This window comes from Cupressus sempervirens, chromosome 5 (assembly GCF_028749045.1).
Source record: "Cupressus sempervirens isolate cs-2001-9-10 chromosome 5, ASM2874904v1, whole genome shotgun sequence".
In the NCBI taxonomy this organism is placed as follows: Eukaryota; Viridiplantae; Streptophyta; class Pinopsida; order Cupressales; family Cupressaceae; genus Cupressus; species Cupressus sempervirens.
This window is the reverse complement of record NC_143122.1, coordinates 736,547,786-736,574,208: the sequence shown is the minus strand read 5'-3', so window position 1 is coordinate 736,574,208 and position 26,423 is coordinate 736,547,786.

Below are 26,423 nucleotides of genomic sequence, written 5' to 3'. Positions count from 1 at the left end.
AATCAGTGCTACACAAGTATATCCCCTACTTTGAATTCTTATGGCTATGGCGTGAAAATGCCGAGCTATGGCATGGCAATGCTGAGAGAAGCTCAACAGAATTCAAACTTCTCTCGAGGTACAAATTTTCTAAACACATCAGCTGGATTAATCTTTGTATCAATCTTCTCTAACTGTAGTCTTCCCTCTTCAAGAACATGACAAATGAAGTGAAATATGGTTTCTATATGATTTGTGTGACTATGGAAAGATGAATTTTTAGCCAAATGAATGGCACTCCTGCTATCCAAAAATAGAGTGAAGTTGGATTTCTGAAATCTCAACTCTCCAATCAATCGTTGCAACCACATCAACTCTTTAGTCCTCTCAATAGAGAAATATATTTTTCCTTGGTAGGGGAAAGAGCAACAACTTGTTTCTTACAAAAACTCTAGGTAACTGTTGCCCCAACAAGAGTAAATGCATAGGTTGTTGTAGACCTCCTTTTATCTAAATCTCCAACCATATCAAAATCATCATATCTGCAAATATAAGTGGTCTTTGTCTTAAAACATAGAACATGAGAGGAAGTGCCTCTCAAATACTGAAAAATTCATTGAATTATTTGCCAATGAGTTTTAATTGGATTACTCATTTAAAACCACTTACAACTCCCACTTCATAAGCAAGATCTGGTAGCACGTTAACGATTGCATACATTAAACTCCCAACTATTGAAGAATATGGAATACCATCCATCTCATGTTTTTCTTCCAGAGTGGAAGGACACATCTTTGAAGAAAATAAAAAATGGTCAGTCAATAGAGTGGTAACAAATTTAACATTTGTGTAATGTCCTCGCTAGCAAGGACAATAATAGTTACAAAATCAATGTCATAATTCATACAACAATAAAATAGAATTCATTATTCTATGCTCTCTCCTAACCCAACCTTAAAGATATCTCCATGTTTGGATTAATAACCCTTTTGAGGATCCTTAGATTCCTGGTTACTATTTCCTCTTCTATGAAGCACTCCCATTAAGGTCCTTCCTAGAAGAGATATTCTCTATCCAAGACCCTTGACTCATATGCATATGTTAACATCTATAGAATATTTTGGCCTTATAACCATGTTAAGATCACTCTCTTCCTAGAGGGACTCTTTTGACCTTAAATTAATAAGATCACTCTCTTCCCACAAAACTCTATTTATCTTAATAAATAACCATTATTTTCTTGTATATAAATAAGATTCAAAAATAGATTGACATTTATGCTATCTTAATAACTCATCATATATTAATACATAGTATCTTTGCCTTTTCCTAGTCAATGGTTGGTGTGAACTCTCCTTGATATATGTTTGGAATGTGCACAACCTCCTTCTTGATTTCTTATTTGGTCGTACCTTCCTCTTCTAATTTTCTTTCACTATACTCTCGTCAACCATATTTTATATGCTCGAATCATAAGTGATGTAACTCTTCATAGGGCGTTGTGGTTTTTAAATTTGGATTTAGTAATTAGGTTTTTAATTAAATGAATTTATATATTATAGTAGTAGATTCTACATCATGATTCATCATTAACTTCATAATATTTTATAATAATATAATACAAAATTATAAGAAAGTTTATATAATTTCATCTTTAGAAAAAATTTCCTCTAGAAAGATCCCTATAACATATATTATAATGTATCTTTATAAGATATATTATACTTACAAATATTTGGTAATAGTTTATTTAATCAAGGCTCATTTCAGTCCTTACTTCTCAAATTTTCTTGTCCTTAGGAAACTTAATCATTCATTTATTTTCCCATGTAGCATCTTCCTCAAGTAGGTTCTTCAACTTAATTAGGAATTTAGTAATGGTTCTATTCCTCATTCTTTTCTCACAATGTTCTAGAATTACTACTAGTATTAGAATGAATTGACCTTCATCGTCTAAGGGGGGTAACTCTTCACATGGAGTTACTTTTTGTCCTAAAGCTTTTTTGATAAGGGAAACATGGAATGTGTTATGTATCTTGCTATCTTGGGGAGATTTGACTTCATATGCTACTTCACCAATATTCTTAAGTTTTTTATATGGTCCATGGAATTGTGGCTTCAACTTCTTAGCACCATTTTTCTTGATTGGTGTTTGTATGTATGGTTGCAATTGTAAGAATACTAGATCCCCAATTGTAAAGGTTCTTTCAGTTTGTTTCTAATCTGCATAAGGTTTTGTTGATTTTTTGTTTGATGGAAGTTTTCTTTAGGTTTTGATGATGTCCATACTCTGTTTAAAAAAATTTTGTTCTCCTAGTACTAAACTTTCTTGTATTATTAGGTTCCCAAAAGATGTAGCTTCATATCCGTAGAGTGTTTTAAAGGGGCTTATTCCTATTGACATATGGTGAGTAGTATTATAGCAATATTCTCCTAAATGAAACCAGTTAATCAAAGAACTTTGATGTCCAGTAACGTAGTTCTTAAGGTATCCTTCTAATCATTTATTGACAATTTTTGTATGTCCATCAGTCTAAGGATAATAACTTGTGCTAGGAGTCAGGGTTGTGCTTGCTAAACATGAGATTTCTTGCTAGAACTTACTGTGAAACTTGATGTCTCTATCACTTATAATATTTTGAGGGGGTCCATGGATCTAAAAATATCTTTAAAGAATAATTCAGCTATGTGGTGTGCTTTGTATTCCCTTGAGATGGAAAAAAAAGTGCATATTTTGTAACTCTATCTAGGACCACAAGTATGTTGTATTTTCCTTAGATCTTTAGAATTCTTGTATATTAAATCCATTGATATGCTTTCCTATTTTTTATTTGGAATGGGTAATGATTTTAGTAACCCTGCAAGGTGTTGCAAATACACCTTATTCCATTAACACATCATACATTCTTGTACATATTTTAGTACATCTTTCTTTAACCCTTTCCAAGAACATTTCTCTCTATATGCTTGTATGTTTTGTAGTATCCTTAATGACCTCCTAATGAGTTGTCATGATATTCTTTAAGTATTTTTCTTTTAATCTCTAATTGTTAGGCTAAATATACCCTTCATTTGTAGAGGATTAAACTATTCTAGAATCACTAGAACAAGGCAAGTATACATAGTTTCTTTGAGTTTTTCAAAAGCTTGTCAGAATATGTCATTCCATGAGAATGGTCCTTTTTTGTTAAATCGGTAAGGGGTGATGCAATTTTCAAAAACCATTTTACAAAATTTCTGTAGTAGCTACTTAACCCAACAAACCCCCTTAGTTGGGTTAGGGTTTTGGGTCTTGGCCACTCCTTGATAGCTTTGATTTTTTCTTCATCCACACTTACTCCTTTTGTACTAATTTTGTATCCCAAGTATATAATCTCTTCTGATCTAAATTCACATTTTGGCATTTTTACATATAAAAACTCTATCTCCAAGATGTTTAAACCCTCTTTAATATGTCTCAAATGTTCTTCCCATGTTTTATTATAAATAAGTATATCATAAAAAAATATGAGTAGAAATTTTCTCAGTGTTTCCGAAAGATGTGGTTCATACAAGATTGAAAGGTTGTTGGTGCATTGGTGAGACCAAATGGAAGGACTAGAAATTCAAAATGCTCATAGTGGCACCTAAAAGCAGTCTTTGGAATGTCTTCCTTCATCATCCTTATCTGGTGATATGCAAACCTTAGATCAATTTTTGAGCAGCATGCTTCATGTAATTCATTTATTAATTCATCAATCCTTGATATTGGATACCTATTCTTTATGGATTTCTTATTTAGGGCTTTGTAGTCTATGCACATCCTCATGGTGCCATCTTTCTTTTTTACTAATACTATAGAAGAAGCACATGGGTTTTTGCCAGGTAGAATATGACCCATTTCTAGTAATTCTTGAATTATCTTTTCTATTTCTTATTTGAACTTCCTAGGGTGTCGATATGGAGTTGTTATCAATGGTTTTTCCAATTCTTCTTGTTCTATAGAGTGTTCAAACCCTCTCTTTGGGGGAAGTCTGATAGGAATTTCATCAAAAACCCTTTTGTACCATTTTAGTATCGATTTGATATCTATATGAACCTTATATCCTTGTGTATACATGCTGAGTTGATTTCCAAGGTCAGTAGAAGCCAAATGATTAGTTGCAGCCAAGTTGGTAGTAGAAGCTGAGTGAGGGATACTTCAATGGAAGCTAAGTAATGTAGAAATGCTTAAGAAGTTGAGTGGACAACTATAATCAGACTAAGCAATAAGTGCTGCAAAATAAGGGTCTATGATCATATTTTGAACCATTTTTCTTCATCATGAACAAAGAGAAATGATGAAGAAGAGAGAAGAGTGAATTCCAAGAAAAGAATACAACATTTGAGCCAATTTCAACAGAGATTCAACTTAGTTTCATCAATTTCATCAATTTTAAGGTATTTACACTAGTGTTGAGCTACATAGTTTTAAATTTCTTCATGTTTAAAACATAAAGTGGTGATGAGGCAACAACTGAGGAGTAGCAACAAGAACAAAGTGTCCAAGATACAAAAATGCCACCACCTAGTCCTCTACATGCAGCACTTACATCTATGGAAACTATAATTGTAAAGTATGTTCTCGTTACTTCAAGTCAGAACAGTAATCCATTGACTGTAGAGGATCTTAGAAAGATCGTTCACCAAACAACTCTACAATCATAGTTGTGTACAAATCTTGTTTTGGTGATTCTAGAAGAATTGCAAAAAGATGTAGCTGAAATAACTAAGGAGAAGATGAATACAAAAGAGCCACCTTCACAAACTCCTGTAGCTACAAATGGTCAACCATAAGAGCAAGCAAAACAAGACACATTTGCTAAGGTTGAGTCCACAGTAACTGCCAAGGAGCAAGCTAAGGAAAAGATAGGACAAGAAGATACCACTGATCCTAAAACACAAAGCCAAGGTGCAACTCCCGTAATTACTATAATTGATCAAGGTAGAAGTGAAGAAGACAAGGAAGAGGAGAAAATCCCTAAGGAGAAAGAACAACAAGCAATACAAACACTGGTCAATTTTCCTACTATGAGGACTCCTACTAAGTAGTGAAGTATTGATGCAATACCACTAAAAATATCAGCACTAGGCTTGAGCTCCACCAAGGTAGAAAGGGTGCTTCACTATGGAGACCTTGCACTTGATGAAGAGATAGTCATACCAAGTTATGACTACAAGATAATGAACTTAGTACAGATAAATGAAGTGCAAGAGGCACTAGAAAGGAAGAAGAAGTAGGAGATAGTCAGAAATGAGTATAGAAAATTGAATGCATTAGTAGAAATCAAAGACATCTTCCTTGATGCATTCAGCTTGTCAGTACTTGATGAAACAAAGTCCATTATGGAGCAACTATCCAACATAGTGAACTATGTACAAAATGAAGATCTCGATACCAATGTTATATTATTGGAATGGTCTGAAAAGAAATTTCAAATGAAAGTCAATAAGAAAATATCTAGTGAGATAGCACTATCACAAGTGGAACTGGCTAAGAAAGTTTAGAAAGTGAAAATGGTATTTGAGAACATATTTTCATTGTACTCATATTTCACACAGGAGACTAGCCAGAGAATATTGAGCTTAGAGAGGAACCTTAAGATATCAAGCACATAGCTACCTAAGGATCCAACTCAAAGTGAGAAGCATTTTTCCACAACACTTCACACTTAAAAGGAGTTAGCTGTATTAACAACACAAAAGGCTAATATTAAGGCCAAATTGATATAGATATAGTCTGCAATCACCCCACACTTAGAAGTATTGCATAAAGAAGTAGCATATGTAGAAAATGTTTTGAAGAAAGATCCAAATATTTCTACATTAGAAGCCCTATTACATCTTGTAGCAGAGACAACCATCCAACTCAAAGCACTAAAAATAGCATTGGACAACTGGGACACTTCTCTGAAGATAATAATGGAGACAAATAATTTCATTTTGGCAAAGTATTCCATTCATTCTTAGGACCCTTTGACATAAGTGTCAAAAAGGGGGAGATATAATAAAGATAAGAGATAATAAGAATGGGGGAGATAATATATTATGAAGATAAAGGGTAGGATATAATAATTTGGGGAGATAATAAAAGAGACCCAAAAAAGAAAGAATACCCAACGGAGGAGATATTAAAATTTTGAGTTTTGAGGAGAAATAAGGAGATATAGCCAAAAAAATACAAATTGCAACATGTGTGAAATGGGGAGCAAACACAGAGTAGATAGAAAAAGAAGCAAAGGAATGATAAGGCAGAAAATGAAAACAACATGAGACAAATTCAAAATAAGAAATTTTGGTTATAGAAATGGCACATTAGCTCAAGGGGAGTTACAAGTTTTAAGGTATATAGTCTTCTACAAAATTTTGAAAAAGTCTTTGAAGTTTTGTACATATGCCAAATAAGATGTGTATTATACTCATAGAGATCAGAGTCATAATGTTTAGTTAAGTATTTTTGCCACTCATGTCAAATGGGGAGATTGTTGGTCTCTGATTGGTTTTGACAATTGAGTGTCAACACACTTAACCAATTTCTAATTTCATGCCGAGTATGATACAAATGTCAAGCCATAGTATGTGCCGAGCCAAAAATTCAACAAGTGCCAAGTGAAATTCAAGTGCTGAGCAAGATTCAACTGTCGCGTGATAAGTGATGCTGAGTCACTATAGGTGCCAAGAAAATTATAAATGTTTAGCAAGATAGAGTTTACTATAGGAGCCAAGTGAGACAAAAATCCTATATGTGTTGAGCATCAGCACTTAGTTACTTTAAAGTAACACATAATTAGCATATGAGTTTCTGCCTTCACAAAATCAGATGTAAACCATTTTTTTGGGCCAACTTAAGATGAATCTCGAAGGATCTTAAAGATAAGATCAAATCTTTTTTATTCCCTATGTAATCAACATGCAACCAATAAGAAAAATGGAGAAAGCATGCAACCAATAAGAAAAGTGTAAAGATTTGAGTGGGAAAGAAGGATGAATACTAATCATAGATTCATACCTAACCCTAAGGCTTTGAATCCTTTAAAAGGAGGTCGATATCCCATAATTTGTGTGTGCGAGTGTAAGAGAGTTATATGGGAGAATGCTAGTGAAGTTTAGAAAGGTGTAAAAGAATTGGAGAAAGAAGAGCAGTATTGTAGAATTTAGTTGGTTACAATAGAACATAAGCACTTCAAGTAGAGACTTCAAGCAGAACAAAGATGATAGGTGGTCCTAACAGCCATGTTGTAAGCCTTTAAACAAGGTGCTAAATCCTTTAATAGGGTAACATTCTGAGTGACTATTTATAAATCCTTTAACCAAGTCACTTTTAATAGTGTGTAAAGTCTTTAACAGGATAGATCATTGGAAGTGGTCAAACTTTTTAACCTTAAATAGTTACATATTGTTGTAGTGATAATTTATGGGTGTCATCCCCACCCCAGTTTTACCTTCTCATTTTGGAGGGTTTCTGAGTTTCCAAATCTTGTGTTATCTATTTTCATGCTTGTCTTTACTTTTATAGATATGGTAGATGCATATGAATGATCTCAGCTAAAAGTTTTAAAAGGTTAAAGTTAGTTACTTCCAATTCACACCGCCACCACCCCCCCCCTCGCCCCGCCTCCCCACCCTCCCCCCCCCCCCCCCCCCCCTTAGAAGTAAATCTTCCCAATTTTAAATTCTAACACATATATTTGTGTAGCACTAATTGGACTTTAAGTGGGAGATTGTAATGGTTCTCACAAGGGATTATATAATGGCTCTGAATGTGCAATCTAATCATTGCCAACACTTCCTCTTCTCAACCCTTTTGACTTCCATTGACTATTACTGATATAGAATAGAAAAGATAGTTGATGATGTTGTTCATTGTAACTTGTGATTTATTTGAATAAGAGAAATTCCCTTGCTTGAAGAGTGGATGTAGTCCAAATTAGGTAGATGAACCACTATAAACTCTATGTCCACTCTTGCATCTTTTGATTCAATTTTACTTTATTTTATGTATCTTTTATTTAGCTCAACACATAAATTGACCAACAAATTAAACTATTGAGAAACCATTATTTAATTCTGTATATAAAAAAGAGATCATTGGAGCTACAACGTGAAGAGTCGATGGGAAGATTCAATAACAATGGAAATCTATCTCCACTTTAATACAGAAAACCAATTAAAAATTTAAAAGTGAGAAATGACTACATGAACAAATTTAGACCTTGCACGCCATTAACCTATCTGTTAATTATGGGTAAATATCAAAGATTGAAGGTACCCATTTCTAAAAATTAAGTTACTTTCTAAAATCTATAAAATAACTTCTTCAAAACTAATATTGAAATTGAAAGGTTTTCAATTAGTATGTCAAAAATCAAGTCTTGGAGAATGCAACACTTATCCTAGCAACCAATTGCAACAACAAATTTTATTTTTATCTTTTTGGATGTTCAATATTGGAGGTTTACATTTAGAAAGATTTGATTAATTAAAACTAAAGTTATATACATTGAAGACATTGAGTGGAATGAAGAAATGGACAATTACTTGGAAGAGAATGGAATGAGGAAATGAACAATAGTTCTATCTCTTTTGTGTGTGAGAGAGAGTCAACACTTTCCCTAAAAAATATAATCATCAATAAATCAATTAGAATGAATAATGACAAATATTAGATTTTAAAAATTGAAAATATAATCTATAAATTAATTTTTAGTTCAAATGATTAAATAAAATGAATTATACCTAATGATATAAATTACTGGCAATAGGTCTTTGGAGTAGGAAATTTAATGACTCACAAAGAGCCCATGAAAAATCAAGTTTCCTTAAATGCAATACCTAAACATAATAAAATAAAATATTTAATTTAAATATATATAAAAGGTATTTTAAGAATTCTAATCTTATTAGTAAAATCCTCACTGATAATTACTAAACATCATTTGATAACCATTCTAAAATAAGATTTGCTGAAATGTTTTATAAGACATATTAGACGTGCTGAGCTATTACAAAATTATCAGATGAAGTTGTAGAATAGAAAACACATTATCAGATGTAACTTTACATTAGTAAACGAGTAGCAGAAGAAAATGTAAAATACATTATATCTTAGATGCAACTAGTCAAGAGTCACCATTGAGAGTGACCAACACTTAGCCTTCATTTCTGGTCTCTCTCTCTTCCTCCAAAATTTAAGAAATTCAAAAAATTGCAAAATATAAGAAATGAAGTATTGAAATCTACAAATAGAGAGATCTTTATAAGGTAATTATTCAAATGATACGAATGAAAAAAGCATGAATATATTACTTGTGTGGGTTTCGATTCATCATCCTTTCCAGCAGCTGGTCTGCATTCCAATGCTTTTATCTCTTCCATTTGTAGAGAATCAGAGCCCTCAATTTTTTGGGAGGAATAAAGAGGCTCCAATTCAACTTCCTCTTCTGATATTATCTAATTGTCATCACGAGTACCATTCCAACCTTCAATTTCTCCTCCTTCAGTCTCATTTTGCATGTCGAAGATATTATAAACTCCTTCATTGCAATTACCATCTTCCATCTCTGATATGTAAACCATCATGAATACTAAGAGGGGCAGAGGAAGGCAAAAAAGCCATCCAAGAATGCACACAGATAGTAATAAAACACTAAGACTTTGTAAGCATGATATTAAGTGCATATCCTCTTCCACACTTGTGCTCACAAATTTCTCGAGGCAAATTCTCAGGTACCCAATTGAAAATCTCCTACTAGAAAATTTTGTTGTTCAATCCATTTATGCTATGAAAATGTTGCACTTTCGATGCATTGGACACTTTTCGTTTGTAGTCTTGTGAAGCAGAGAGGAGAGATTCTATATCTTTATACATTTCAAAATTTCCAACATAAGGGCTGCTGATTTGGAAGTGCCGCAACTAATTTTGTGCACTTTCTTATTTCATGGATGAATGTTTTCACTATATTTAAATTTCAAATTTGAATTCTTTGCTTTTCTTAACTAGTTTTTAAATCGTAGATTTTCACTGCAAAATCCTGATATTGTCATGATCTTTTGCTTCTACCACAATAAACCCTTTTCGCCATATTTGGGTGTCAGGATTTTAAAGTTAATTTCTAAATTAGGTTGAACTTAAAGACATTGCAGTAGTGCGCAAGATTAGGCTCTATCGATTTAGTTTTTCTCTAAAACACCAACATATCCAAATTTCTACCCAACAAACCTTCACTGTGATAGAATATTATTTCCACAATGTTCAAAAAGTATCTAAGAAAATCTAATGAATTCAAATTTTAGATGAATTATTATTATGTGTTGTGATTAGTTATTATTATTATTTATAAATCTAGAATAGACTCACAAAATCATTTCCAAACATTCATAATTTACCACTTTCTTGTAGGCTCTTTCCTATGATTTAATTATTATCTTTACAACAAATTAATTGTAATAGCAGAAATATAGAGAGAGAGAGAAGTGTATATATATGTATCATAGAAAGAAAAATAAATATGGAAAAGAGATAAATATAGAAATATTCATTGAGAGAGATATGTATAAAGGAAAGAGAAGAGATAGATATAGAGAGACATTTGTAAATAATGATATAGACTGATAGAGATAAAGAATTATCAAAATGTACATATAAACAAGGTGAAGGAGATAGAGAGAGGGGGAAGGGAAAGAGGGGAAAGTGGGGAGAGAGAGTAAAATTTTAAAATGACACAAATTTATAAAGATAGTTAGGCGGATAGGGAGAGTGTGCAAAGAATATGGAAAGAGAAGGGAGATAGAGATGACTAAAGACAAATAGTGAGATTTATGTGGAGGAGAAGAGGACAGTAGATTTGGGGTATAGGGAGAAAGATGGCTAGAGGAGACAAGAGAGTGGATGGAGGGAGAGAACAAGAAGAGAAGGAAAAGTGTAAGACATATAGGCCATAGGGTGTTAGAGTATAACGAGGGATATATATAAATTAATATATAAAAAGGGATAATTTTATATTAATTAAGTGATATAGAGTGATAAAGATGGATATGAAATGTGATAGAGAGTAGGGAGAGAGGTGAATAGATAAGTATATTTTAAGGTAGAAGACATGCATATAAATAGATAAAGGAGTAAGTGAGAAGTGAGAAGAATACAATTAGAGATAAATAAGGATAGAAATATAGAGAAGAAGAGATGGAGAGAGATCTAGAGGGGATGAGAGGGAAACATAGATACAAATAGAGAGGGATGTATACATACAAATAGGTAGACTAGAGGCATAAAGAGGGAGTGAAATAATGATTTTGATGGAGAATTATAGAGATTTATAAAGAGAGCGGAATAGAAATAGAGGTAGAGAAATAGGAGAAACAATGATAGGAACCAAGAGGGAGAAATGAATAGGGAAAGGATAGTTATCATATTAGAGAAATAAATGAAATTAAAATCATAGATATTTAAGAGAGATATATGGATCAAAGTAGAAAAAATATGTTTTAATGTAAAATGTCAACATGTTAATTGTAAGTGAAATAACATTGCTTGCCAATACAAGAATAGATAGGTAGGGTTCAAGACATAGATAAAGGGGTACAAGTAGATGATAAAGAAAAACAAATAAGTATAACTAGAGCAGAGAATAAATGGAGACATATATAGAAAAAGAAATAGGTATATAAAGATGAGAGAAGAATTGAAGAGGTGAAAAATATATAACAAAATTAAAACATAATTATTTCCAACAGGAAATGAAATAGGTAGGGAATGGGAGATAGATAGAGAGGTAGAATTAGATAGAGAAGAAGATAAATAAGTATAAAGAGAGGAAAGAGAAATGTAGAAATAACTCGAATGAGAGTTGAACATAATGGTAAGAAGATAAATATATATCAAATGATGCATAATGAGAGAGATTATATATTTATATATAGAGAATATAAGAAAGTAGAGTCATGTAAGAGACACAAATATAGGGAATGATGGAAATGAGATACATTGGTAGAAAGATATTAGTATAAGAAGGTATATGAGATACATTGGTAGAGAGATATTATTATAAGGGGGTACCTGTATTGATGGGAGATTTAAAAAGAAAGAGATATATCGAGGAAAAAAAATAGAAGTAGATTAAATATATATAGAGTGGGAGCCATAAAGAGTGATGATAAATGTGTGTGTGTATGTGTGTGTGTGTGTGTGTGTGTGTGTGTGTGTGTGTGTGTCTGTGAGAGAGAGAGAGAGAGAGAGAGAGAGAGAGAGAGAGAGAGAGATATTCATTCTTGTTTATGTGTATGAGATATAGAGAGAAATAAAGAGGATATGGAAGAGTCAAATAAAGAAAGATCCATGGGGAGAGAGATTGGGGGGATATATAGAGATATTGTATAGAGATCTTGATTCGGATTATTTTTTGTTCTCTTCTCCCAATCCCTAATTATAAGTTCTAACAAAATTCTTCAAAATTAGGAAAATTTATGTTTCTTTTAAATCTCTTCTATTATCAAAATTCATCCCCCTTTTCTAAAAATTATACATTGGGATTCCACAAATATCATTTGTAAACTACTTTTGAATTAAATGGAATATTTGGAACCCTATGTTTTAGGAATTGGTCGATTTTTATTGTAATGTTTGGTTGAGTGAAAAATCCAAAAACCATTTCAATATAAAAATTCAAACTTTCATGACATATTTTCTTTGTATAGATAGTGTAGAACTTCTTTTGGTTTGTATTTGTATTGCAATTTATTTATCAATTAATTCAAGCTATTATTTCAAAAATGTGAAAAGAGTGAGATGTTACTTTACATGAATGCAAAAAATTAAAACCCTTAAAACTAGAGAAAGTGCTATAAAATTTCTATATTTGACAATTTAGGAAGAAGTAATCTTTCTCTTCAATATTTTCATAGTAGTTTCTCTCACAACATAATTTTTAATTTTCTTGACTTATTTATCAAATTTGTAAACATTAATTCAATAACATAATTAAAAGAATATTAACTTTTTAACAATTAATAAATTAAAAATGTATATGGAGAATGAGAATATGTAAGAGTGGAGATATATCTTTATTTTACTTCAAACTAAAAATATTTCAATCATTTTTCTAAGAATTATCTTCTCTATATTATGTTTTGTTGAATCTTCCTAATTGATTATTAGTTGTGACCTTACCATCTTACCTTGGTCATATCGCTTTCTTAGTTTTACAATTTTATAGGTTAAATTTAGATTCTCAAGGTTTTTCAACCAATTTGATTGATAAATTTTATAAAAAATAATAATCATCAAAGAAAAACTTACCTCTTGGTATCAAATGTTGTTAAAGCATGTAGCTTCGGTCTCATAATAACTGTGATATGCATAGTTAAAACCTATGATTCCTTTGATATTTAGATCATAATCGATCTATCCTTTATATTAGGCTACAAATTAAATGATTGGTAATACATTGATTAATTTGTTTTAAGTTCATAACAAATCGTGAAGATTAGTTACCACCGAATGAGTGTGACTATGAATGTCCATGTCTCCATTTACGGACATGACCATTCATCCCCACACCCTTTCCACTTGATATATATCCAATCTTCTTGAAGTAAACAATGCATCAAAATATATTAATTCAACACTTTGAGGGATCAAAGGAAATTTTGAGTTCAATAAAATTCTATCTTTGTTATTAGTACAATAAGTTCTACATATTTTGGAAGTGATTTAGTCCAGTGGGATTAGTGATCATACCTACAACACCACTATGCATTAGTTTGCAATCAATTTAAAATTTGGTAATAAACTTTACATGGTATTGGAGCATTAATTTTAGAAACCTAAGTCACCGAACATTTGTTTGGTATGGATAAAAGGAGACGAAAGTGATAGTAAATTTATAAAAGGAGGAGATACATTTATATCAATGGCAAGAGGATTCTAAGAACAAAATTCCTCTCTTCTATTCAAACATCGATGACCGCAATAGATGATTGCAAATTAGAAGTGTTAAAATAATGAATAGTATTCCACAAATTGATGATCGAATCACTATTAAGTTGCATATAATTCCATTTGAATGTAATCTTTCTTTCTTCTTTGATGGATTGTAGTTGTATTCCTTCGAGGATCTTGTATACCACATGTATGTGAAGGAACAAGTTATCTGCTGATAGGATAAAACATACAATATTTCCTTATGAATGAGCATATTGCTTCTAAAAGGGCCAACTTTGACTTTTCTTAGCTAGAGGATGATTCAATGTCATTGTAGAGTATTCACTCCGCAAGTATATTTGTGATTATTGTCTTCTTACAAGAGTCAAGTAGAATCTAGTGGAAGGATAGAACATGAAAGGAATTGAGACCTATAGCCTATGTTAATTGTTGTGGTTATAACATCTTCTACTAAGAGTTTTTGTGGGGAAAAATATTGATAAGTGTGGGTGATGTGTTGGTGCGTCATCTTCCCCCTGTGTTTCAGGATGTTGTTTATTCAGAATGTTAGGATGGGAATGGCCCTCATTTCTTTCATAGGTCATGTGAGTTTATTTACCTAGTGTTGGGTTGAGGAAGTTCTTCAGGCAACATTCCAAGTGTGCCCAGATTGATGGCGACTCAATGTGTGCTTAAAGAGTAGCAAACATATACCCTTCATTAAAAGTTGGAGATGCTCTCAAAAATAGATATGAGAATTGAGATAGAAAATTATGTATTAATGGTGTTTGGCCTTATAGCTTGGTTAAAACCTAAATCTAAGTTCATGGGTTTCAAGATTGTTGGTCTGATGACTCATTGATCCATTAAAGTTATCAATTTCCTACGGTGAGAATATTACTTTGCAGACTTGTACATAGACACTTATAATACTTATGACTACCTAATGGATATGCCGAATTGGTCACCAAGTTTATTATCTCACATTCACGTGCCCCTCATGAAAACTCCATGAAAAGAGCTAATGTGTACATGAGTATTGATTATATATAATTTTTTATATAGAGAAAGTTATAGATGGATGTTGTGATCAATATAAACTTTGGAGAAGAATCCTTATCATGTAATGCACAGATCATATGTATAATGATCTAAGTACTAGAAAACAAAATTTAGTTGACCTCCTATGAATCAATGTGGTAAACACACAAAATACACTAATCAATGTGGCTTCATTACTCTAAAGAACCATAAGTTAGTGATTATGAAGAAAACCATAAGCATATGATGGGTTTATATTATCATGATGGCAAGTGTGTATAGATAGAATATAATCTATTAGTGGATGGTAGAGTCATAACGACAAATATTCTATGAAGGATGAAAATTGATTCATGAGTCATATTTCCTATATGGGCTCACCTTATGAAAAGGGAATATTTGAAACACAAGGATGAAATCATATGTAATTAGATTAAGAGGGAGTCTGGCATCTTCAAAGAAGTCAAAATATTGATGAACTCAAACTTTAGTGGGAGAATATGGGTTCAATCAGCTTGTGACAATCCCAATCATATTGATTGAGAAGGAGTTTCATTGTTGAAGGCGAAATACTCAGAGGTAAACTTTATTTAATTGATTATTATACTAATGAAATCATTTAATGCTTTATAGGCCCTATGGTATAATGAGGAAGTGATGAATTCCATATGATTATGACTTGTATTTGTTAATGTTATTGGAAGATGATGATCTTACACACATGATGGACATCGTGTGATGGTTGTAAATGATCATAATAGATAATTTCTAACATGGTGGATTTAGTTTCGTAAAATAGACAATGACCTTCTAGATTATGATAGACATCATGCAATGGTTGAAACATATAACAATAGATTATGAATGTTCCTATGGTAAGTGCACATTACCTTTAAACATTTTGAGTTATGGTGAATATCTAAAATTGGGTGTCACATGTTAGGTGATTCCTTATATCATGTGTTAGGTGATATGTAAAACAAGGTATTACATGTTAGGTGATTCCTCATATCACCTGTTAGGTGATATGTAAAACAAGGTATCACATGTTAGATGATTCTTCATATCACGTGTTAGGTGATATGTAAAACAAGGTATAACATGTTAGCTGATTCCTCATATCACGTGTTAGGTGATATGTAAAACAAGCTATCACATGTTAGGTGATTCCTCATATCACCTATCAGGTGATATGTAAAACAAGACCTATATCACATACTAAGTGATTCCTCATATCACTTGTTAGGTGATATGTAGAACTAACTTAGATGATACTTCATACCATGTGTTATGTGATCACAAGATATGTAATATGGATTTACCATGATCCCTTATGGTGGATATCATGAGACTTGATTTTCTTAAATATATCTAGACGATATCACTTTTAAATAAGGAGAACTTATATATAAGCACTTTGTCTTCCCTAGCTAAGAGGGAGTGTTAAAGCATGTAGCTTTGGTCTGACAATAACTGTGATATGCATAGTTAAAACCTATGGCATATATATTTTTTGAGATCATTAAGGCATAATCAAAACTACTTTTGATTCCTTTGATATTTAGATTGTGATCAATCTATCCTTTATATTAGGCCCCAAATTTAATGATTGATAATACATTGATTAATTTGGTTTAAGTTCATAACAAATAGTGAAGATTAGTTACCATCGAATGAGTTTGAGTATGAATGTCCATGTTTCCATTCCAAGACATGACCATTCATCCCCACCCCCTTTCCACTTGATATATATCCAATCTTCCTGAAGTAAATAAGGCATTAAAATCTATTAATGCAAGCACTTCAAAGGATCAAAGGAAATCCTGAGTTCAATAATATTTTATCTCTGTTATTAATACACTAACCTCTATAGATTCTAGAAGTGATTCAGTCCATTGGGATTAGTGATCATACCTATAACACCACTATGCATTAGTCTACATTCGATTTAACATCTAGTAATGAACTTAAAAAATGTCATAAACAATCATGGGTCTATTCTCTTATGTGGATTTTGTGAGTTCTTCAACTTCATCCATTTATATGAGTTATATGGTGTCTTATTCATCATCTACCAAACAACCTATGAGTAAATGGATTATATTCTTGATGACTTTGATTGGTCTTTCACCTTCCAAATAGATGAATTATCATGGTATTGATCAAAACATAATGCATCCACCCTTCTTTGAAAACCTTTAATAGGTTAGCTAAATGAGCTAGACCCTTAAGTACTAGGTACTTGAAATTTTCCTTCAACTCTCTATTCTCATGACACATTTTCAAATATTCCTTCTTGATCTCTGGATCTCCTAGCTCTATAATTTTACATTATACAAATATCTTGATATCTTCTATTAGTATCACTATGGGAGGAATTGATGATAGGGAACTACATTTATCAACTTCTACTACCTTGAAAGGATAGAGAATTGGTCTAAATAAGTATTTACTTATTAAACTTTACTTAAGTTTACTTAGGTGAATGGATTATTTTATTATTTCTTAGGTGAGACACTTAGGAGTTTTCATACTCTTATGAGTTGTCATGTTGACAACACTAGAGTAAACAACTCTAATTTAGCACATGGTATCTACAACGTTGGAGTTTGCATAATAAATTGAGTTGTCATGTAGAAAACATAGTTATTTGCACTCCTATTCTAGTACATGGAATCTACAACATAATTTTGCATACTACACCTTTGTAGGCTTATCCTCTCACCATCGCACTTGTATGCTTAATGGAGGATAACCCAAACTTGGTGGACATGTGCCTAGTTATATGACTTATCATGTTGCTAAAATCAAGGCATTCTAGAAGGATTCTAGAGGAAGCACTCCTAGTGTACTTTCACATTGAATTGAATACTATATTATTATTATGATCATACTCTTCTAGTTGATTCTTATGCTTGTGCTTGAGTTCCTTGACTTTGGGTGAATTTTTCCCTAAGGAAAATTCTTACATGGTATCAGAGCTAGGAGAATTTATCTTCACATAGCTGTTTGAGACCATCTTTTTGCTTCAACACCTCAACCCAAATCTAGAGTATCACAATCATTGGGAGCATCTAGAGCCAAAAATGGACCTCACCATTGCATCCAGAATGTCGATTTGGTGAAAATAGTGATAAATTCTCTTATGTTGGGCCAAAGTAAATTTTGAGGCAATTTGTTTTTGTAAATCTACACCCGAAGGTCCAATTTGCAACTCTAGTATGATCATTATTTAGATATGCAATTTTATTTTTAGATCAAATTTATTTTCTCTATGATTTAAAAAAAAATTCAGCCCATTAGGGTTGCAGGGAATTTTTTTTTTGCAAGAACCAAGTAGTGACACCCTGTTCCCTATAGGGAATATTTGTAGAATATTCCTTCAATATTTTAGGTGACTGAATCATATTATTTTGGTTGCATTCACATCATAATCGACCTTGAACAAATCTAGAAAACTCTACAACAACTGGCCAACTAGAATCCGACACTGGTGCCTCTTTATTTGTAAGCATTTTTTATTGGGTTTTTTAAAGTCTTATAAGTATTTACCCTGCATACATGTGGGATCGTTGCCCACCATCATTTTAAAACCTAACACCCATAGCAATTAAATTGGCACCATAAACAACACCCGTTGACAACCATTAAGCTCGACCACTAGAGTCCCTAACTCCTAGCATCTTTTTTGATAGTTATCAAGAATATTTTGGCAAAGGCCATGTCGACAAGAAATACTTGCACACACTGCAACACATGGCATCCAACTATCAACAGCAACAACTTTTGTGTCTGCTAAACAGCATCACATTCTTCGCTATGTGAACTATTAGTTGAAAGGCCACGTTAGTTGTATTGGAAACATCTATGTAGAGCCACCTCATGCCTTATCAGCATACACAACCTACCATGCATCAATGCTTGATCCTGCCATGCACCAATAGCCACAGCTTCCTCTCTACTTACACGTGGATACCCTCTGTACACCTATCTGCCAACTTGGATATGACTATGTCAACTCCAACAACTTTCATTAGTTTATATGTCAGCGACACATAGGATAGGTCATACCAACTGTATATTGCCATGTGTCAAGAATGTACATATAATTAACAATCTGTATTGCCACATTAGCAAGGGGGATTTTTTTTGCTGACATCATCATTTCATGGTACTAAATTTGATGGTCATTTGAACATCATTCCCAAGCACTTTAGAATTGCTATGACGATTATTTGAATGTCAAATTTAACCTTGTAGATTCCTCCTAGACCCCTGTCCAGATGTAGTTTTGATTTGATAGTCTGACTTTGGGAGGGTATAACTCAGTCATCTAGACTCCAAATCAGGTGTAATTTTTTTTATTATGGGTAGAATTTCCTGTACTTTTTAGTGGGGCTATTCATTTCATATTTTGGTGCATGGATTTGTTAGAAATTACATTTTGTGGTGACTCTAGCTATCCAATCTTGCATTTTGCAACTTGAAACACTCCATACAAGCTCATTTGGTCTTGAAAATAGGTTCTATTTTTTTTTTGAAAGTGTTTAATTTTTCATCTACTTTTCAGATCTGCAATCAGATTATAGGGTCGTGTGGACAAAAATATCACTTTAAGACTTAGGGCCTTTTCTAGATCGTATTGCATTGATTACTTTTCAAAACTATTCTACATTTGAGCTACAATTCTTAGTGATATATTTGAGTCTCAAAATGTAGTGGCAACCAACAAAATCATAAGTCCACTTTGTACATTTTAATTTTTGACAAGTGGCCTATTGTACACGCATTACATATAAAGTGCCAAAATCATCTTCTTCTTCTTTTTTCTTTTTTTTTTGGGGGGGGGGGTGGGGGGGGGGGGTTTGTTCTTTGATTGAGTGAATAGGGGGGTCTATATTGTATTTTTGTGTCTCTTTCTTGTGGTCTTTTCATTTTTTGCATCATGGGTTTGCCTAAAGGTCCACTTCTAACACAATTATTCTACATGGAAAGATATTGTATGGAGTAGATTAATGGAAAAAGGTCTAAATATTTATGTTGATAGTACAATTCCCTAACCTACTAATGCTACAACACTCTTTGATTGGAAAATTAAAGACCAAAAGGCTTTAGGAATTATCAAGAGTTGTGTACATAGAGATCTCTTCTTCCACATTTTTAGTTTCAAGGAAGCCAAACCTACTTGGGACAAACTTGAAGCATTGTATGGTAAGGTGGATGAGGAAAAGGGATTCTAGAGTGAGGACAATCTACTTCTATTGGATCCTAAGAATTTTGACACAATTCAAGATTATATCAACAAAGCTAATGAGTTTAGAACACTCCTTAAAGATTGTGGTAATCTCATAAAGGATGATCGATTGATTCATCACATCCTGAAGAGACTACCTTTAGAGTATGCTTCCTTTATTTTGTGTTATAACACTCATAGGTTGACCATGGAACATTCTTTCCAAAGGCCTACATTTGATGCATTTCTAAAAATGTTGAGTTTTGAACAAATCAAGTTGATAGATATGATAATTCTCAAGTAATCAAAGACTAAAGAAAATGTGGCTAGTGATGAGAACCAATCAAGTCAAAGTGGAAAAAGTTCTAACAACAACAAGAAAAAGTAGTAGAAGAAAAAACTACAATTTGAGACACAACACTCTTCCTTTTCACAACAAGGCAGTTTTTCTTCCAAAAAGAAGGGAAACAATGAAAAGGACAAAAGTTTTTGTGCATATTGCAAGAAACTAAATCATGATGAGTATCATTGCAAGACTAAGAGAATCGATGAGCTAGAAAACCTACTCAAGAAGAAAAAAATCAATGTGTTGATGCTTCCAAGGATTCAACTCCACCCACCTCAAAGGGAAAATGGAAAGTACTTATGGCAAGTTCAAGTTCTTTATCGAAATGGATTCTTGACTCAGGAGCCTCATATCATATGGCTTCTTTAAAGGGAGACTTTTCTTCATTGAAGTAGTCACAAGTACCACACATCTTTGTAGGAGATGATACAAAAATGGAAGTTGAATGGAAAGGACATGTGAAGATGAAAAATGGGGAATTCAAAGATGTTCTCTATGTTCTAAACCTTAGCTCTAGTCTCCTCTCAATTTACCAAATCAATCACCTTGGAGATGGTAAAAAGGTTGAGTTCCTTCCTGATTCTATAATGGTGAAAAATCTAAACGATGATTCATTGGTTGTAGCAGGTAAAGTCAATCATCAAAAAAGGCTTTATTCTTTTTTGTACTTTGTGCCCAAGTCTCCTTCACATGCTTTGTTAACTCAATCTTATTCACAAACCAAATTATGGCATGAGCAGTATGGTCATCTTTCCTTTCACTATGTTTAGCAACTTTGTTCAAGAGACATGGGCAAGGTCTACCTATAATTAACTATTCTAAGGGTGAGTGTTCAACATGTTTAGTGGATATGAATCTAGAGGAGAAGTTTGATAAAGGGAAGTCTTCAAGAGCACCAGTTGTTCTTTAGTTGGTTCACATGGTACTAGTAGGTCCTTTTCCAATGAGATCAATAAGCTAGGGTTGCTACATACTTTCTTTCTTTGGTGATTTTTCATGCTACACATGGGTCTACTTTCTTCATCACAAGAATGAAGTGTTGGATAAGTTTCTAGCCTTCAAAACTCATGTTGAACAACAATCAAGGAAACCATCAAGGTTCTTTGGATGAACAATGAAAGAAGATATGTGAACACAAGACTTAAATACTTTTGCAAACTTGAGGGTATTGATCTTAAAAATCCACCAAAATTCAGTCTACATAAGATAGATGTTGCAACACTAAGGTTACGGATTCTTAAATCTATGGTAAGTTGCATGATACAAGTCAAATCTCTTGATCCTACATTTGAAATTGAAGCTATAAGTAGTGCCAATCACATACTTAATAGGTCTCGTTATAATGCGTTTGATGGGAAGACTCCTTTTGAGGCATGGTGCAGCATAAAACTAGTTGTGAAACACTTTAGAGTCTTTGGTTGTCTAGCATGGGCAAACATATCTTCCAGGGAATGTAAGGCACCACCACCAAGGCCTTGTACTTTCATCGGACATGAAGAGAGTGTTAAGGCATATAGACTTATGGATCCTAAGACACATGAGATTTTCATTGAGAGAGATGTTCACTTTGAGGAAAGATCACCCAGCTTATCCTCTAATCCTCTTCGCACTTCATACATTGTGGAAATTTATAATGACAGTAGTGATAGTGATTCAATAGATTCAAATATGTGGGATCCTATTGATAGCTATAGTCTTTAGTTGCAACATTGACACATTCCACATGCATATATTGCCATAGTGATAGGTCCAACACAACATGGTACACCTTGTCTTCTAGCTCTAGCAATAGGGGATGACTACATAGCATATATTTTAGGTTTGTTTTTGGAATCATACATAGAAAAGTTGGGGGACATCATCGATGATATACATCTTCTCTTTGATGATGATGATCCTTCTTCAATTTTTGTGAGGGCTCACTCTAACCCTCTTGTCCATTCTCTACATTATCAATCTTCACAGGTTCATACGATTGTCGATCCTTATGTACAATAGTTGTAGGAGGTGTCTTTATCATTTAAGGAAATAGTTGGTTCTTTGGGACAAGTTCTACATCTATCCTTGCTAGATTTGCACTCATTATTTTTAGCAGTCTTGGAAGGGGCAACTAGTAGCATCAAAATAGGGATAGTTGAGCAGGTTTCAGAGACACCAATCATCATTGACATTCTTTCTACACATAGGTAAAGTGTCTAACTTATACCTTTTCCATTGTTTCTTCCAAAGGGGAGGAACATTATTCAGCATTGATGGACTAGCTTCTACCTTGGAGCAACTATCACTGATTGACACTTTACATTTTAGGGGGTGGGGGACTATCTTGTCTCTCTCCTTCTTCTCTCTTATGAGGGGACTATTTCCCCTTATGGGGTTTTGTTCTTCTTATACTAATTTTTTTGTATATACTTGATGTATGTTGTAATGGGGGGGGGGGGGGTTTGATTACTCCATCCATTCATACATCTTGTCTTTTCATCTCTATTTTTGGGGGATCATTTTCCCCATGAGGTTCTCCCTCTTTCTCCACTTTATGAGAGATTCCATTAAATTATGTACATGGGTACCTAGCATGGCCTATTAGTTGGGACCCATATTTCATTTCATCCTAGCTTTCATAAGCTTAAGTGCATTCCCCTAAGTTGTACTTAAGGGGGTGTTGGTGTAAATAAGTATTTACTTTTTACACTTTACTTAAGTTTACTTAGGTCAATGTATTAATTTATTATTTCTTAGGTGAGACAAATAAATCATACAAGTCATACAAGTCATTAGGGAAACAGTAGTAAAGGAGGTAGAGTAGAGGAATTGTCTAAATGATCTTCTACCCATTTTAATATTTTTTAAAACCTATTAGAAATGTCCCAAAAAAATTATATAATATTATGTATACAAATATCTAACCTTTTCTAAAGAGGGCATTTTATTACATTGATCATCTTAAATAAAAATTCTTATAGGAATTTCTAAAACTTTTTCTATTTCTAACTAAAATCTAAATCACTTTAACTTTTTCCTTAAAAATGTTTTTAATTTTTATTTCGGCATTTCAAATAAACCAATTATCTCAACCTTAATTTCCAAAAAAATACACTATTTATAATTGATGGATCCACTATTACCCTACTTCTCAAAAACCCTCCAGATAAGGCAACTTAAATCTCATTATTTGCATTTACCAATAGTTGAAAATGTCTTGGCATTCAGTTCAATGTGAACAAGGTGTTCTGATACAAATTATTTGTGAAATGGAAGTGAAGGGAGTTAGAGTAGAGGAATTACATTCTCTGGACTCACAATGTCTAAATGACCTTTTACCCATTAATGGCATTGTCTTCCTACCCAACTACAGATTACCAAAGAATGATAATAGACCTGTATTCAATCTTGTGAATCTCTTTTGTTCAAAGAAACAACTAAAAAATGTGTGTGCAACTTATGCAATAATTTCCATACTCATGAACTACCCATCTCATGTGGAAATTGGTCCACAACTCTCCAATTTGAAGGAGTGTAGTAGAAATTTTAACACACCACTACTCAAATCTCTTTCTATTACAAATAACAATGTACTTTGGGAAGCTCACAATAATTTTTCAAAAGAAGAAGAGGTTTCTAATTCTATGTCTTGAATTGATGGGATCAATTTCATTATCTATTTTCCAATTGATAACATTGTTTATGAATTAGATGGGATGTAGGAAGGGCCAATCTCTCTTATCTGCTTTGATAGAACTTCAGATGGTTTGGATTGGTTGAATGTTGTTCACCCAATATTTCAACAAAGATTGGAGAAATACATGGAAAACAACATTGATTTGACTATGTTGGGTGTTATAAAAGATTGGAAAGAAGAGTATGTTACCCGTCTGGAGAATCTCCAGAGTAGGAAAGATCAAGTTATAGAGGAATTGAGAGGGAAGATGGATGAAGGATGCCTCATGATGATTTTGACAGAGATGTAATCTAAGATTGAAACTTTGAAGTAGAAGATATTAATGGAAGATGAGAAGATGAGAAGTTGGAAGAGGGAGAATAAAACTAAGAAGCATAACTATGCACACTTTTTTGAAAATTTCTTCAAGGTTTTGTCTGACAAGAGTAAACTCAACAATGTAGTTGAGAAAGCCAAGTATAGGCAAAATAAATAAGAAATCTTGATGATTGGTCGAAAAAATGTGGTTGAACTATGCAATGATATTTAATATATTTAATTTTTATTTATAAATAGAGTATTTTACAAAGATTTAATATAGGAATTTATGTTGTTGTTAACTTAATACACTCTGTCAGAGAGTGCACGGGCTTCAATCCTACGACCACTAATAAAAACAAATTTGTACATAAAATAATATTCAAAATTTTTGTTGAGATTACTATTATTATTATTATGAAATTTTGTAATTATACACTTTAGAGTCATTAGTGCTTAATTTGTTTTTGAAATTAGGAAAAAGAGGGGTAAAAATTTATTAAGATAGAAATGATTACAACAAGGACAGCTCAACAAGGAGCTCTATCCTGAGCAAAAATTCCATCAAATTATTGCACCATCTCAAAGGGAAGTTGCCCCCTACCTATAATATTCTAGCCCAGAGCATGACCAGAAGCCCATTTCGCTAAACAATCAGCAACTTTGTTCCATTCATGAGGAATGTACGTAAACCTAGTGAACTCAAGAGAGGTACAAAAGAGAAGAATCCAATTGAGAATAGTGGCTAGCTACCAATTGACATAATCAAGCTCCTATGAGGAAAGAAAGTTCACCAACATTTGGGAGTCAGTCTCATAGATAATCTTGCACCATCCTCACAAAAAACATTGTTCCATAACATATAAAATGGCCTAAGCTTCCATCAAATTATTAGTGTAGTCACCCCTATGCACTAAGAAAAAAAATTTAACATCACCAAAACTACAACGAGCCACTCCCCCAATACCAACAGGGCTTGGATTCCCCCGAGAAGAACTATTAGTGTTAATTTTTAGAACTCTATGGGGAGGAGGAGTCTAATGGCCATCCCAATTCACCTGGTCTTTTCTCTATTGCTGAGGCTGCCTGGTCACTCTTTGATAGCTTTGAGCTACAACCTCATCCTAAAGATGAAAATTGAGGTGATTGCATATAGCAAGATCAACCTAATCCATACCCCATCAAGTGCACACTTTACTTGAATAGTTTCCTGAAGAGAATGTGAGATCTTCCACCAAAGATGCATAACACCAATCAAAAAATCTTCAAATATTTGTCAATTCCTCTCCATCTAGATATGCCATAGAATGAATGATGGGCCAGCAATCCAAGTAGCATGGAGAGGAGAAGAATTTGAGGGAGCACCACCCAAGCAAGCCTAGAACTTAGCGAAAGAGGAAGCATGCCTACAAGAGCAACCCCAAGTACTCCACCAAAGGTTCCATAGCTGAGTAGAAAAGAAGCAATGGAAGAAAAGATGGGAGACAAACTCCTGCCCATTACCATAAAAAAAAAATAAGAGGGGCCTTAAAATCTACATTAAGAAAGTGGCTATGAGCCACTAGCCATATGAAAAAAATGCACTTGGACCAAGAAACTTTATTACAAACTTGCTTCCACCAAGGGACCATAGCATCCCCAAATAATTGTCTAGCTATCTCATGATATCTTGCAGAGACATGATATTTACCAGACAAGGTACCTCCCCAAGAAAAAATATCTAGACCTAGCAAAGAGGAACACTCCCTAGAGGTCAAAATTTGAGAAAACTCCTGATGATCTACATCTATGCCTCTAGGAGGCCAATTAGAAGAGTGCTTCCATCTGTAACCAACAACAGGTCCCAATTGATAAGGAATCTTGTAATGAGCCACTTTATCCCATCCAATAACATGAAAAGAGTCTAAAGATATGG